The sequence below is a fragment of the Bombina bombina genome, chromosome 10, assembly GCF_027579735.1.
Source record: "Bombina bombina isolate aBomBom1 chromosome 10, aBomBom1.pri, whole genome shotgun sequence".
Lineage (NCBI taxonomy): Eukaryota > Metazoa > Chordata > Amphibia > Anura > Bombinatoridae > Bombina > Bombina bombina.
In genome coordinates, this window is record NC_069508.1 from 24,220,513 (window position 1) to 24,237,146 (window position 16,634).

Sequence of the window (16,634 nt, forward strand, 5' to 3'; positions counted from 1 at the left end):
ATAACATTATAATTATTTTTTAAATATACTTAAAAATATGTTTATAGCCATAAATAAATAATTAAAAAAACCCATTGTATAATTCTTTTCACAAGAATGTAAAAATCCTTACTAATAAAGTTGTTATTTAAGGGTTGAAGTAACTTTGAAGAGGCTGGCAGAGCATTGTGGGAGATGTAGTCCTGCAGCTCACTTCCCTACTAGTTACTAGTGTTGCTACACGGAGGGAACGTGCTGCAGGTAGGTAAATTCGGGGTTAGGGTGTCCCTTACCTCCCCTTGCTATAGTTATTGCACTTTGTCAGGTCTTTAACCATTTTTTTTTATTTGGTAACTCATCTAAACTTCATGTGCTGGGTGGGTCAGTCCACTTTATAGTGAGGATCTAGAAATGTATTTGTTAAAAGAAACTGAGAGCAGAAATCATCCCAAAACTCTCTCCTGTGTCCCCATTCCCTCTTACGGTAGCAGTGCAACATTGTATCCATATTGTAGCAACATTCTATTTAATATTGTAACTTTGTAACAATTTTCCCAAAACATTCCACACTTCAAATGTAGCATTACTGACTTATATCTAGCTATATTGTTGTTGCTTTGCAGGTCAGACCACTGTGTTATCTATTTGTTCCTTGTTTTCCTGTTTAAATTGTCTTTTCTTTATATTGTAGTTGAGCAATTTCATTGCAACATCTCAATGTCACTTTTAAAATGACAAAAATATCGTTTACAAATATATATTTTGTATTGTAATAACTGCACACTGTATTGGGTGTTTTTCAATAATTATTTGTGCAATGAATTTTATTTTCCTGAGCAACCTTGTCTGACTGTGTTATAAGTTACTATATTGAAATAATATTGTTTTGCTCTTTTTATGCATTAACTGATTGGCTTCCGGAGTGGAATGCATTGAATTGCTGTACAAAAGTGCCCTTTCTCTCTATCAGCCAGGGGTTAAATGTATTCACTTGGAAATCAAGGTAGAGCCGTTTGGGACTGAAAGTATCACTCACATCACTGTAGGAGAAACCGTGCAAAAGTTCAACTTGAGCACAGACTTTTATGCTGGTGACATTTCTAGTGTGTTTTATAGAATATCTCAGTTTTTGTTTGGACTGGATTTATGATGAGAAAAGGGTATAGCCAATCCAGGTTTTAAATAATGCCAGATATTATGGGCATTAAAAAAAAATATATATATATTTGCCAGTCTTTAAATATTACTGGTTTGTTGTGTGTGTGTATATGTATGTATGTATGTATGTATGTATGTATGTATGTGTGTATATATATATATAAATATGTGTGTGTGTGTGGGAGGGGGGGGGGGGGGGGATTAAGCTGGTTCTCGCCAGTTCTTCAAAACCTTTTTATAAATTGCCCCAGGTTCTCAATAACCAGTGGTTGGGTGATGCCATCTTACTTAAAGGGACAGTATTCTGTAAAACTGTTTTCCTTTAATGTGTTTCCAATGTCTTGTTATACAAGCATCAGAGTATACAATGAATTAAAAATGGCTCCTTTAAATGACCACTCAATACAGTATAATTGCATAGTTAACAAGTACAAAATAAAAAACACAATGCAATAGCACTTATTCGGAATTTCAAATAAGCATTAGATTTTTTTTTTCTGACAAATTAATATTTTCTTCCATTTCCCAGCCCCCTGTACCATGTAACAGACATCAGCCAATCACAGACTAGTATATGTATACCCTGTGAGTTTGTGCACATGCTCAGTAGGATCTTGTTCCCCTGGAAGTGTGAATATAAAAAGACTGTGCAAAATGTTGTAATAGAAGTAAATTGGTAAATGTTTTAAAACTGCTGCTCTATCTGAATAATAAAACTTTATTTGACTTAAGTGTCCCTTAAGCTTATTTCAATCAAGGCATGCTACAGTCTTGTCATTTGATATAGACAACTGACCAGCGAGGCTGAAAGTGTAAATGTCCTAATCTTTTGTATTATAGGGAAGTTAGAGAACCTGTTGCTAACATTTCTGAACCCACCACTGTGTGTGTGTGTGTGTGAGTGTGTGTGTGTGTATGTATGTGTATATATGTATGTATGTATATGTGTGTGTGTATATTATAGTAGAAACCCTTAATGATTTGAGCATCTCTGCATGTGGGTATGTTTAGGTTGTGTCCCTTGAATGTGACCAATTAGGGATAAATGAAAATGGTTTGTTCTCTGTTCTAAGCAATCACTAAGTGATGTGCAGCTAGTTCAGTAGTTTGCAGTATTTTAAAACATACTTGGTTAGAGGATTTGACTTCTAGCATGTAAATAGCACAAATTTATAGAAAGACATTTTACAACAAAAGCAAACAACCTAAATAATTAAGCAAATTTTTATTTTTCTTAATTACTTACTGAATTCATTATTAGGAATTACATTGTGAGAGTAATATCAAACAGCACGTTTTTACCGCAGGTCATGGGGAAAGTACTTCAGAAAGGTCTGGAAGTTAAAAGTGAAAATTTGCCAGACAGACCTTGTAGACCAGTAGATTTAGTTTTGGCCACATCATCAAAATCTGAGCTACCCAGAACTTGTTATATTTATTAAAGGGATACTGGAGTAGCCAGCAGTAAAAAGACAGGAAACTTTAAAATAAAACAGGACTCTGGGGTGTGATCTTTTTAAAGAAATTAAGCACTTTACTGTAACAGACATTTGAACACTTAAAGGAACATAACTCATTTTGTGTGTACCTAATAAAGGGCAATTTATGTTAGTAATAATATGTTCAGTGTATATCATTATCTTAAAAACAAACAAAACACTATTTTGTTATATTTTGCATATACCGCTATGGTAAGCTATACATCCTGATATATATATAATAGATGACCATTAAGTTTTACAAAATATTAATATCAATATCTCTTAAAATGTTGAGTTTGATTTCCATCAGTGATATAAGTGAGACACATCAGCTGTTTACTACCCTACAGACAAGTAAGGGGAGATATACTGAGCAGTCAGGAGACACTCTGGAATACATCTTTAAATGTGTATGATGTGTGCACATGAATATTCGTGAAACAAATAAAAATGGTTTTGCTTGAAACAATTCTAAGATAAAACTTTTTAAACTGATGATGTTGAAGTGTACAAGGATGAGCTGCTTATTGGCTAATAAGGTACTAAATACCCTCTGCTCTATTGAATGAAAGAGGCAGCTTCCAAAAACATAAAGACGGAAAGCTGTTTTAGTAGAACGGAAACATCACCTTGAAAAACATAACATAAACTAATGCAATTTTAAACACCTATTTTAGATGCAAAATTTGACATTGATTTGACATTTCTGATTACTTTACGAGTTTATGATAAATTATGATTTCCATATTGCAATATAAAAATATTTAGACTGCCCTACACCACAAATGACTACACTATGGGGACGTATTGGTTTAAAAAAAACTCTTAGTTTTGTTTGGTCCAATTTAGATTAGTTGGTTCAGAGGTATAACATTTAAAACATTCAATTTATAATACATTTGCCCTTCTAGATCAAATTGTTACATTATTGCACCCACCAGTGTGTATTTGTGATACAGATACAACATAAAAATAATAATATAATTTCTCTTCATTTTACTTATGTATTTGTTTATATTAAATTGCTCCTGGATAAGATTGGGCAGTGATTTTCTAGGGATACCTATATACTTGTACTGAAACCATGAATCTCCCCAAATGTTCACTTTTGAGTGAGAACAGAAACTCTAGAAGTAACATTATTTTTTTTCCATTTCTTAAAGGGATACTGAACCCAAATTTTTTCTTTCATGATTCGGATAGAGCATGCAATTTTAAGCAACTTTCTAATTTACTTCTGTTATCAATTTTTTCTTCATTCTCTTGATATCTTTATTTGAAAAAGAAGGCATTTAAGCTAAGGAACCAGCAAATTTGTGGTTCAGAACCATGGACAGCATTTGTTTATTGGTGCTGTCCAATCAGCAAGGACACACCCAGGTTGTTCACCAAAAATGGTCCGGCATCTAAATTTAAATTCTTTCTTTCAAATAAACATACCAGAGAATGAAGATAATTTGATAATAGGAGTACATTAGAAAGTTGCTTAAAATTGCATGCTCTATCTGAATCACAAAAGAAAAAATGTGAGTACAGTGTCCCTTTAAATCTGTATCCAATAATTAATTCTTTAATATAGATTACATATTTGTGTCACCTTAAAGGGACATAGAGTTCAAAATTAAATATTCATGACCAAGACCATTAAATAAGCTTTCCAATTCATTTCTGGTATCTAATTGACCAGGTCACCTCGGTTGATTGTTTTTCTTTTCTTAGAAAGTGTACTGAAGTAGACTCAGGAGTTAGCATGTGTCTTGAGCACTTTGTGGCTGCAGTGGTTTGTGTCACAATTTTATGCAAGTAACCTGTAGAGCGAGCTATAGAGTGTAGTAGCTTCAGCCTATCTATGTTAAAACTATATTGTGAACTAAGCTAGTGCTGTACTAGCTAGAAGCACTGTGCGATAAGACTGAACACAGAGTCAAATGTCCTTTGTGTAGCAGGACATCCAGTATGAGCAGTTGTACTATGTGAAAACAGATATTTGCTCTAGATGGCAGATGTTTTTTGTAACAATCTAATACATATAGGGCTCAAGACAGGTGTACACCCCTGACCTACCCCAGTATGCCCTCATTAAAAGGAGCAGAGTTTTCAACCAAGAAGATGTAGGTACACTTGAATAATAGAAGTTACATTATTCTAAAAAATTGTACACTATTTGAATAATTAATTAAAATATTTTGAATTCCACATACCTTTTTAAAGGTATCTATTGAATTCCATAGATGTGCATTTCAGACAAATAGAAATTGTTGGACAAAAATAACGAATCATTGCTTGACCAAATTGATTTGTTTATTCATTAGTGGTGTTGGACACCAGAAAAAGGTGCAGAAAGGAGCAAAAAGGGGGGGGGGAGGAGCTATGTAATATAGCTAATCAACTCCTTGGTTTGTAATGATGTTGATATACAGGAGGTCTGACCATTCATGTGTCCATCATCCTCTGTTCAATCCTGTCATAATATTACTAATGACTTTATGGGGATTTTAGCGCTACAGAATCTGTTGGTGCTCTACAAATAACCGTTAATAATAATAATAATAATAATAATAATAATACAAGCTTGTCAAATCAAGCTATAACCTAGCAATGTGAGGTGAGAGACTAGGGGAAGCTCAGACATTTTCATTCACTTTGACTAGGGCTATCGTTACATGGCTTTTGTGCTTCTGTGAGCGAGTCATTAGCTGAAATTGAATCAGTAATTTATATATACTGTTAGCATTGAATATTTTTTTAATTCTATAACATAAGATTTTTTTTAAAAAATTAGTTGTGTGTATGCTGTTCCCATTGGAAATAACAGCAACAGATTGTGAATATTTGGCTGAAACAAATGCCTTCATGAGCAAAATTTGTCTGAAGCAAACTGGAAAAATAAAAATTTTTCACCCCGTGCACATATTGAATACATACCTGTAAATGTGTATAAGCTTAGCTATAAAGTTTAATGGAAATTTAAAGTCAGTAAGAAACAATTATAGTGCTAAATAACACTTTGCAATGTGGGCATGTGTTGGTTATTTTAGTGTTTTTAATAATATGTCAGCTCCTTTAAAACACTCCAGGTGTTTATTTAAGAGGGTATTTAGCTACTGGTTGGTTAAGTATGTGCTCATGCACTTACTTGATTGACAGGTGTCCTAGAGCATAGTACTTAGCTACCACCCAGCACCCATATAAGCTCAAAGATCAGCACATTGGAGTTGATTTATCAACCCCTTCGGCAGACATCACCTGCCTACGACTACAGGTTCTCACAAGAGAACCTGCAGCCCGTATTTAAAAAGCAGTGGTCATCAGACAGCTGCTTCCCTAACCTTTCGCCACCTTTTAGGTGACAAATTTCAATCTCCCTGTTCTAGTCCGACCGGAGTGATTGACAGCTCCTGCCGCGTGTGATTGGCTGTGCACGGGCAGGGGGTGTTATGGAACGCAAAGGCAAAATAGCGCTCATGTGCAATGCGGAATTCAGCCCATCAGAAGTGAGCTGCGGCTGACAGGAATGCGTATGTGCGCCCCTGTCTGCCGCAGCTTGATAAATCGACCCCATAGTGTGTGCATACAATGAAGATCTTGATTTTTTTATTTTTTTATTCTAAAGCTACTCATGGTACAAGGATTTGAAGTCTTCATTATTTCTGTACGATGCTACAATTGTCTTTAATTCTGCTAATGATTTGAGTGCCTACCTCATCATATGTAGTATCTGCCCTTCTGTAAAAGCCATGATAGGGAAACACTGTAAACCTGTAATACGAGTCTTTGTAAGAGGAAGATTCATGGGAATAGTATGGGCATCAGGATTTTCCCTTAATAGGGAAGGTCCTTCTAAAACAGTTGGGTAACATGAGTTACATCATGCTTACAAGTCTGTGTAAGAATATGGGAGTACAAGTTTCTTATTTGTTGGTTATTTCTTTACCTTTTTCCCCTGCTTTGATGTTGATACTCTCCTCTGGGGGGTTTCAGGGATTGGGTCAAAGGATATTTCATTGCCAGTTCCCAGTAAGAGATTCTAATGTGTAAAAGTCGGGCAGGAGGGGGAATCGTATCATTGGCCAGCCCTTCCCATGTATGCCAATTAAGAATGTTACTTGATATTTTTTGTATATTGTTTCTGCAGCATTGGGTTATAGAATTTACATATAATGCAGCATTAAGCCTGAACAGGGTTTTTTATGTGGGATTACAGACTATTTAACTGTCCATTAAAGGATACAGATTCTCTGTATGAAAAATTATTTGATTTAACTGTTTATTACTGTAGATTATTAAAAAGTTCTGTGTAGATGTAATTATAATGTACATTCGACAAAATAGTGGAGATAATTGAGGAGTTTTTCCTCCTAAATAATATAGAGGATATCTCGCCAGCATTACTTTGGGATACACATAAGTGTGTTTTGCGGGGTGAGTTAATAAAACTAAGGAGTATCCAGAATAATTTAAAGAAGAAGCTATTTGAGGAGACGGTTACAAAATTCATAATCTTGAAACAGTGCATAAACAGTCCCCAGATAATAACAAGGTCTTAGAAGATCTACTTAGGGAAAGGAGAAAATTCCAAGAATACTGGTCGAGCGCCAACAAAAGAAATGCATTATGGTTGAAACGAAAGTATTATACAGAAGATTATAAAAATGGTAGACTCCTAGCAAGGGCAATCAAGAAAAAAGAAATAAGCAATAACATTTATACAACTTAAAAATGATAATAACAGATACTGTAAGAACAACCAAGAAATAATAATTCAATTTAATTTTTTTTATAAGTGTTTTATATAATTTAGAAACTCAGCCCATAGAAGAGTCCTTTTTAACAAATTATTTAAAGGAACTAAAAATAAATGAAGTTTCAGATCAAGAAAGACAAAAACAAGAAGAACCAATCCAAATTCAGGAAATCCATCTAGCCATTGATGAACTTGCAGTAGAGAAATCCCCAGGACTAGACAGTTTCACTGCTAAATATTATACAGCCTTTAAAGGGAATTTTTCTCCTCATTTACTTAAATTGTTTGACTTGATTGATACGGGGGTAAATATTCCAAAGATATGCAAGAAGCTAGAATTATGGTGATACCTTTAAAGGCTTATTATAAAGCCCTTAGAGGGAATTGTTCTCCTCATTTACTTAAATTGTTTTGGGAACAAATAATTTAAAAAAAGTCTAATATATCATCCCCACTGGTCTCCCTAGTAGTAAATAATAATTTCTTAAAGGGCCAATTCAAAGGAGATAAGATCTCTAAGTATAGGATTATAGATGTTATGGAAGGGGAAAATTGCTTACACATGAAGATCTACAGACTAGAGGCTTTATAGGATTAATAGATTGGTTTTCCTATTCCCAACTTAACAACTATATAACTACTAATAAATGCAGGGATAATATATTAAGACCATTAACAAAATTTGAGAATCTATGCATATCTAATCTAAGTTTAATATAAAACACTTGCTTTCTAAATCGTATGGGATATTACAGAACAACACAGAAAGTTTGTCCAATTCAGAATTGGCAAGCAGAATTAGAACAAAATATTGAATCAAAAGTATGGCAAAATATATTCCAATGAACCGCAAAATCCTCAGTGTCAGCAAGGGTGGTCAAACAAAATCTAAAAATTATTTTTTAAGGTATTTATTTGTGACCCAACAGTGTTAATAACAATTTTCACTTGCACCACGCAGGTTGCAAAAAAAAAAAAAAGGAAATTAACATCAAATCCACATTACCAATAGATCAATACACCCTAACAAAGAAATCTACTTTATATCATCATTTTCAAAACAAAACCAAACCCAACAAACCAAAAAAAAAGGGAGGGCCTTTTACCTTGACCTGAGCGACCTCCATCCTGCCGGGTACACTTTTGCAACCAATCAATTGGTAATCAATACTACTTATTAATAATGTATTAAATGTATTTCAACTCAATTTACTCCTATAGACAAAACCTTCCCTTAGTAGCCCTGATCAGCCTCCCTAGATCCCATCAGCCATGCCGGTGGAAATAAGTTGGCAAGTACCAATTCAGCAAAGGAGATAGAATTTAAAAATGGGGTAATGATATGCCTTTGAAGTGGAAAGGAATAGGATTAAGTTATTGGAAGCCAATCCAAGAGAGAGCTTTTTATCCTAGCTTCTACTGAACATTTTGTGTGATAAGAGGATCTGGTATTGGATTTAAAATCTAAAGATTCTGACCAGGTGGTTCCTCACCCCAATTAGAATCCAGAAAAGATACCCTCATACACAAGATAGGTGTTGGAGAAGGTATGGAGGTACCCTATCACATATCATGTGTTTTTGCCCGCACATTAAGATTTTTTGGACCCGGATATTTCAGGTGATAGACAAAAGTAAAGACCAACACAATTTAAATTTCCTATCCGCAATTTTAAACAACTTAGACAGAAAGCTAGATAAATCAAGATTATATTTATATCAAACTATGTTTAACAGAGCAAAGAATGTTATATTGAAAAAATGGAAGACCTCAGTATCCCCTACAAAGAGGGAGTGGATCAATAAGGTTAATGAATATATGATTAATGAAGACTATCACTATATGAAAAGTAACAAGTTAGAAATGTTTATAGAGGCAAAGGATATATGGGAGAATACTATAAAGTGTTAATCTCCTTTCCCTCAGGGCAAATTAAATCATGGTAATACAATCTAAGAGGATAAAGAGGGGGGGGGGAGGCCATAATTGATCACCCCCCCTCTATTGATTCAAGAGTTTATTTAAGACTATGTATAGATTCCTATATTGTTCGTCATGGTTTTATTTGTTTGTCTATCTGCTCATTTTATATGTATTTATATTTGTAATAAAAAAAAAGTTCTGTGTAGATGTCATTATAATGTACATAGCTGTTAAATGATGATATTAAGCAGGTTATTCTGTGTACATGTGACATTTCTTTAGGTGAATATCTAAGGCAGAGCTACCAAATGACACTCATTTTTCATGATTGTCCTGTTGTCCCGTCTTTCTCTCCCTATACCCAATTTATATCCAATCCTCACTTCAATATATAACCCACCTACAATTTTCAGAATGTGCCCCGGACTGTTCCAGATTGTGTCCCCAAACCAAAGTCAAAGATTTAAAGGGACAGTCTACACCAAAATTGTTGTTGTTTAAAAAGATAGATAATGCCTTTACTACCCATTCCCTAGTTTTGCAAAACCAACATTGTTATAGTAATATACTTTAAAATATTTTTTTTTATTTTATTACTTTTATTTATAACCAATAAAGGGTGCAAAGTTACAAGTTGCCTCTCCAGCCCACCTCGCAGGGTGAGCCAAGAAGGCAGATAAAACAATACAAGCAGTTGCAATTTCATACAATAGCATACATGTAACTTCTAGAATTTTTAGTAGGCAACCATTGCTCTAATAGATATAGGTTTGCACCACTACATTGGGGTTTTTACCAATATTAACAAACAAACAAACAGTCATAGAACAGGGGAGGCGGAAAGGGGGGTAAGGGAAGGGAAACCAGGGAGAGGGAAGGGTAGAGTGATAAGGGGTGGGGGGAACAAACAAACATAAGACATAGAACAGGGGAGACAAAAGGAAGCGAGGGAGGGGAGTCAGAGAAGAGGTAGGGATAGAGAGGTGAGGAATGGGAGGGATATAGCGAGTGTATATAGACCAACAAATACCATTTCTGCATGTTCCACAGAATAATCTATGAGTTAGCGTGGTAACATTAGTACAATACAATATTAGGCTAACAATAATGTTGGGTCACTCATATCAATGTAAAATCTTCAAATTTCTATCAGAAATACGTTGAGCAATCTTTATGAAATACTTGTATGCATTACTGGAGTTGAACCATAACGAAACTAAGCAATAGATAACCATAAATACATTACAACAAGTACCGTCTCCTATTTCAAATGTGTATTACCCTGTGCATTGCATAATGAGAACATTTGTTTGTGCAGGGTGGTTTTAATAAATATTGGCGTATGCAAGAACAGGGGGGATTGTAACAAAAAGCTGCAGAGAAGACTGTAGGTATACAATAAGAAAACTTAATAAGTGTGCTGATAATTTTGGGCAGTAGACAGTAAGATTATCTGTACTACAGATTTTAAAAATTATGCTATGTTGATAACAAGCATGCTCCGGGATGGTTGGTTTCTTGGCTAAAGGGGAAGGAACCAGGGGGTCTCAAGTTTTATAACTCCAATCAAACAGACATAAAAAATAAGAGAAAAAAAACAAAACACAAAACTATAAAATAGGAAGTTCAGCATGCCTTTTAGATATTTCACACTATGCGGTTCTTCTCTATACGCGAGCTGAGAGGGTGAATTAATGTTATGCATATTACTGGATAGTTATATATTGAGAGAGACCAATACTGTATAGATACCGAGATCCTGCAGGGTAAAACATGCAATGTTGGGGGTGTCTGAATTTGTGTTGGGGCGATATGGGTTTACTATGCAATTCCTCTCATTGATGTTGGAGAGATTGCCGCAATGAGGGAAAACCCCTAAATGCCGAGGGCAAGTGACAACTTTCAGGTGCAACGAAAGTAGCAGGAGGAGCACGTGTCTGCCATAGATATAATTGATAATGGCTTAATACAAGAGCAACATAGGTTGAACATTAAGATAATAACCTAACAAGATACATTTCATGAGCTGACGGGCTTTGAATTGATATGACAAACCGAAGTTCAGTTAGCAATCACTTTATCAGCCAGAGTCCCCTCTGCCAAACTTGTAAATTAACATGTAATATGAAGTATTTAGCTACTCTGGCAAAATAATAAAGGGGGGTTAAGACTGGCATGTACCATGCAATTAAATTAAGCCTGAATAAGATAAGTGGTGAATGATGAAACACACTCCGCACGAAATTATCATACACCAAAACAGCATACAGAACCATAACACATGCAGCTATCTATTGCGAAGGAAAGGGATGAGATAAAGTGTCCGTATTAAAAGTAAAGCGTTAACACTCTATGTGGAGTTTGTTCACAATTAGCCCAAGAAAGTGCGTGAATGATGGAAATCAATGCAGATATTTGGTACATTCAAGCATAATGTTGGTCTTCACTGTGTTGTAACCTGTCCTCTAATGCGGTAGGTATATTTATTATCCCTTTTTATGCAGGACAACATCATATAGCAAAGTCAAGTATAGCAAGTCGGGAGGTCCGCTGATAGACATATATAATGGCGCGGTCACCATCTCTGCTTGTTAGATGCGTTCAACTTACAGACAGGTCAACAAGCAGAAGTGTTCAAAATTGCCGGCAAGGACAAGGAGAGCAGTAAGCTCTGTTTTGTCAGTAACATGCCCACTCAGCCAACACCTTTTCTGAGTCTAGATGTAGATGTAGCTCCCGTTAGCAACAAGAGACCTCCTGTACCGCGTGTATGTCGCGGCCTGCCCTCCTTCAGTAAGGTGAGATCGCTATCCCCTAGAAAGGATTGAGATTCAAGGCTATACAGCAAGTGGGGTGCCAGAAATTGCCTACTATCGGGTGTGATGTTGCCATAGGCACTGTCCGGTTGCTTCACCATGGAGTTTTCTTTCAGTGTAGACAGTGGCTTGTCGCGAGGACTGTTATCCAGCTGAGCGGGTGTACAGGAGTGACGGAGTGAAGCAATGCTTTGCTCTGGGATAAACTGGACACATTCTGGCCCCGTGGTACCCCCAGGATAGCCAGAGTGTGAGGTACGTGGGAGCTGAGGATCCTCACCAGTAGGTATACAGGTGATAGTTGGCAGCGTAGAGAGTTTCTGAGCCGACCGGACCACTTCAGACAGTGTTAGATATGAGCTCATCAGTTCATCTAGTCGCGGTGAGAGTATAGCGGTTAGCTCTTTAATTACAAAGTCCATCTTGGGCTGCTTCTCATCAATATCTTTTAGAATGCCCTCAGTGGGAAGGAGAGTGTTGGTTCCTCTATCTAAGAGTACTTGCAGCGTGGTAGTGACTCCCGCCACAAAGCCTAGTGGCTTATTATTCAAAATTACTTTCCAGGGTAGAAGAGTTGTTTTTCCTTCTATCTGCTAGTTGGTCTCAGACAACTTGCTTGTCAAGAGAAATGCAGATGGCGTGTGTAACACTTTAAAATATTTTAAACCTCTAAATTTCTGCCTGTTTCTAAGCCACTACCGACAGCCTCTTATCACATGCTGCTAGTTCATGCGAGCCATATAGATACATTATGCCCATGCTGGGGAGTTATTTAAGAGTCAGCACAACACAGCACTAAGTGGCTAAAATGCAAGTCAATAAATAATAAATAAAAAGTCATGTGATCAGGGGGTTGTCAGAAGAGACTTAGATACAAGGTAATCACAGAGGTATAAAGTATATTATTATAACTGTGTTGGTTATGCAAAACTGGGGAATGGGTAATAAAGGGATTATCTGTCTTTTAAACAATAAAAATTTGGGTGTAGACTTTCCCTTTAAATAGCAAATTATTGGGATATATGGTATATGGAAGTGATCAAGAGGAGCCAGAGTAGGGAAAATGAGTTGAGGTTTATAGAGTTTTGTCTTGGTCTTTACCCCCAGATATTTTTGCAATCTAACAACATTATTATTATAATTTGTTTGTATAGCACTGAAAATACCATAGTGCTTATCAGTCATGACATTTTTCATTAAACTAGGGAGCATTAATGATTCTTCCAATACATTTTATAGAGTATGTTACATTTAGATGGATAGTTTAACCTTTAAATGCTAATGAGACAGTTTGGGTGATTATCAGATGTTCTCCTTGATATTATTTCTGTCATTTAAATGTTTTTATTAAAGAAATGATAACAATTTGGTTATTACATTTGAATATTTATTTTCCTGGTTCTACTTTAATGTCTATGAGAATCAACATTTGAAAAATAAATTTTAGTGATTGTTTATTAGTCAATAAAATGAAGGGAAAAAAAGGGATAGTAAACCCAATTATTTTCTTTTGTGATTCAGATAGAGCAGCAACTTTCTAATTTACTCCTATTATCAAATTGTCTTCGTTCTTTTGGTATCTTTACTTGAATGTAAGCTAAGGAGCCGGCCAATTATTGGTTCAGCACCCTGGCTAGTGCATGGTGATTGGTGACTTACTTTAAGCCACCAATTAACAAGTGCAACCCAGGTTTGAACCAAAAATGGGCTTGGTATTAAGCATACATTCCTGCTTTTCACATAAAGATACCAAGAGAACAAAGAAAAATTAATAATAGGAGTAAATTAGAAAGTTGCTTAAAACTGCTGCTTTATCAAAATCATTAAAGGGAAAAAATGTGGGTTTACTATCCCTTTAAGCGAATATTTGCCTTTTTGTTCAGAAAATGAATGTGCCTAGCCTTAAAAACAAAATATACCAACTAAAGAAAAAAATCCACACTGACGTTATATAAAACTTAGTGATGAATTTAGCCAACACCAGCATATTTTTATGGGCTCTGTCCATGTCTGGCTTCCTGCAAGTTGACTTTTTTATTTTGTATTTGTTAACCCTGGGCTTAATGGCAATGAGCCAGTTATGAGCCAGTTTACTAATGCCTTGTTCAGTATTTCACAGCTCCGAGCCTTAAATCACCTCGTCACTATTTGTTGCATTTAGTTTAACACTGTAATTGTACCACAGCACTAAAACCTCTCGACCAAATCTGATGCTGGAAATATTGAAGACAAAACACAATTTGCTCCTTGACACAGAAAGCTTTGTCATCATTAAAGTGACAGTCACCAATGTATATTTGGTCCACACGTGTATATAAGTATATGGTTGTTAATTACCCCATTATGAATACTGATTTTTGATTAAAAATCATTTTGAATAAATACAATTTAATAATAAAGTAGCTTAAATATTGGTGTCTGTAATTTTATTTTAATCACCCCCCCCCCCCGGCATCTCTAATAGCTTCACAAATAAAAAATAAAATTATCATAATAAATTAGTTTAACGCAAGTAATAAAGTGAACCAAATGCAAAAAAAAAGTGCACAAACCAATACACCAATCATACAAACCCAAAACATTACCACAAAATGTCAGGTGAACAAGTCCTTATAATGAGGTTTACAACAGTCTTTTTTACAAACAGTCCATCTGATGTCTCCTCAAAAAGTAAAAATAAAAAAACACAGCATAGTGTGAAACTGTTACAATAACGAATCCCAGATGGACAGAAGCTGAGCAATTATAACTCACATTTGCTTTAGCAGCTCTAGAATTGCACTTTATAAGGAAAACCCTGGGCAAAGTCGTCCCGGATGCTGAATATTAAATAATTTATTACAAACACAAAAATAATGGCTTACATATTAGCAATACATTAATGTGTGGCACGCTGTCGTATTGGGTCGAACAATCCTCCACAGTTATTCTGTATCAATACAGTACAACCAAACACCCCTCCTCATGACCAGTGTTTGTTGACTCCAACGTACGTTTCGCTAATACACATTAGTTTCTTCAAGGAGATTCTTCTCCTATGGACCAGCCCATAAGAAAGGAGCTTGATGCCTCCTTCCTCTTCAAAAAAAAATAAAAAAAAATATAAATATATATATATATATATATATATATATATATATATATAAAAAGCTGAAAATATCACCTGAGCATCTCTATGTAAAAAAGGGAGATATTTTACTTCAAAATTTCTTCAGCTCACCAGAGTAAGTGCTGTGTAAACAGTTATAGTTCAGCTGCAAGTTGGAAAAAAAAAAGCTGTGTTTAACCATTGCAAAGTTTTGCTTTCGAGCACTTCAAATGAGGATACAGCTGGTGAGCAAATGAAACGCAGGCGTACATGAGTATGCTCAATGGGTGGTCATATTTTTATGTTGAGCATAAAGGGGGTTTCCAGGAGAACGATTTTTACTAAGTGATTAGCCTTTTTGTAGGAGTTAAAAAGACAGTAAATTTAAAAAAAGCAACTTAAGTAATCAGAGCATGCAATTTTAAACATCTTTACAATATATTTCTATTGTCATGTTTTCTTTGTTCTCTTTGTATTCTTTGTCGAAAATCATAACTAGGTAAGCTCAGAAGTAGCAATGGGAGCACTAATGGGAGCTAGCTGCTGATTTAGAATGTATATGCATCTTGTCATTGGCTCACCCAATGTATTCAGCTAGCTCCTAGTAGTGCATTGCTGCTCCTGAACTTACCTAGGTTTACTCTAGAATACACTCACTCCTGACCTTCCTGTGCTAATGCAGCGTTTTCTAACTCCAATCATCAAGTACACCTAATAATCTCTCTAGCTGAGCACCAGAGAGTCAATTGCAATGACTGAACCAATCCTCAGATCAAGCAGGGAATGTGTCTATTTGGTACTTGAGGACTTTGGCTGAAAATCCTTGTCTACAGGACATAGAAATTACGTGAGATGGTGTCAAGGTGGCCAGAAAATTCCCACTAAACATAAGACATGCTTTACTGTTTATACCTACTGTGAATTTCAAATGAGGAGTAGAATTATTTTTCTGACAAATTTCAATGTTTCCTTCCATTTCCCCATCCCCTGTTCCATGTGACAGCCAGAAGCCAATCTTAGACTAAATAATATACACTGTGAATTCTTACACATGCTTAGTAGGACCTGGTGCCTCAGAAAGTGTGCACACGAGACACAGTTTAATAAAAAGAAGTAAATTATGAGTTTTTTTAAAATACATGCTGTTTATTTTTGTCTTTACGTCCCTTTAATTTGTGAATGATGCTGAAAGCTTCAGTGTAAAAACAATTTTTGATGAAGCTTATGATGAAGTTGCCTTTTTTTTATACCCATTGTTACTATTGTCAACAAGATCTGATTCAGGGTGTGCAGGGGGGAACATGAATAGTGCTGTCCAGGGTCACTATTTGTGTGCTGTCCAGGTGCGCTGTGCATGTTGCCCTCTGCACACCCTGCAGCATGTGTAACTCATAAGTGTCCAGAAAAACATGGCTGAGGTGGCAACCCTACACCAGGCATGGATG

The 16,634-nt window shown here is 35.6% G+C and overlaps 1 protein-coding gene across 1 annotated transcript in view; it reads left to right on the plus strand.

Annotated features, from left to right (window-relative positions):
- Nucleotides 1-200: 200 nt before the first annotated feature.
- Nucleotides 201-16,634, plus strand: part of PLA2G4A (phospholipase A2 group IVA) — a 222,495-nt gene continuing 206,061 nt past the window's right edge. Inside the window, exon 1 of the mRNA XM_053693862.1 lies at nucleotides 201-240. The gene's annotated coding sequence lies outside the window, so the exon portion shown is untranslated. The remainder of the gene's footprint in view (nucleotides 241-16,634) is intronic.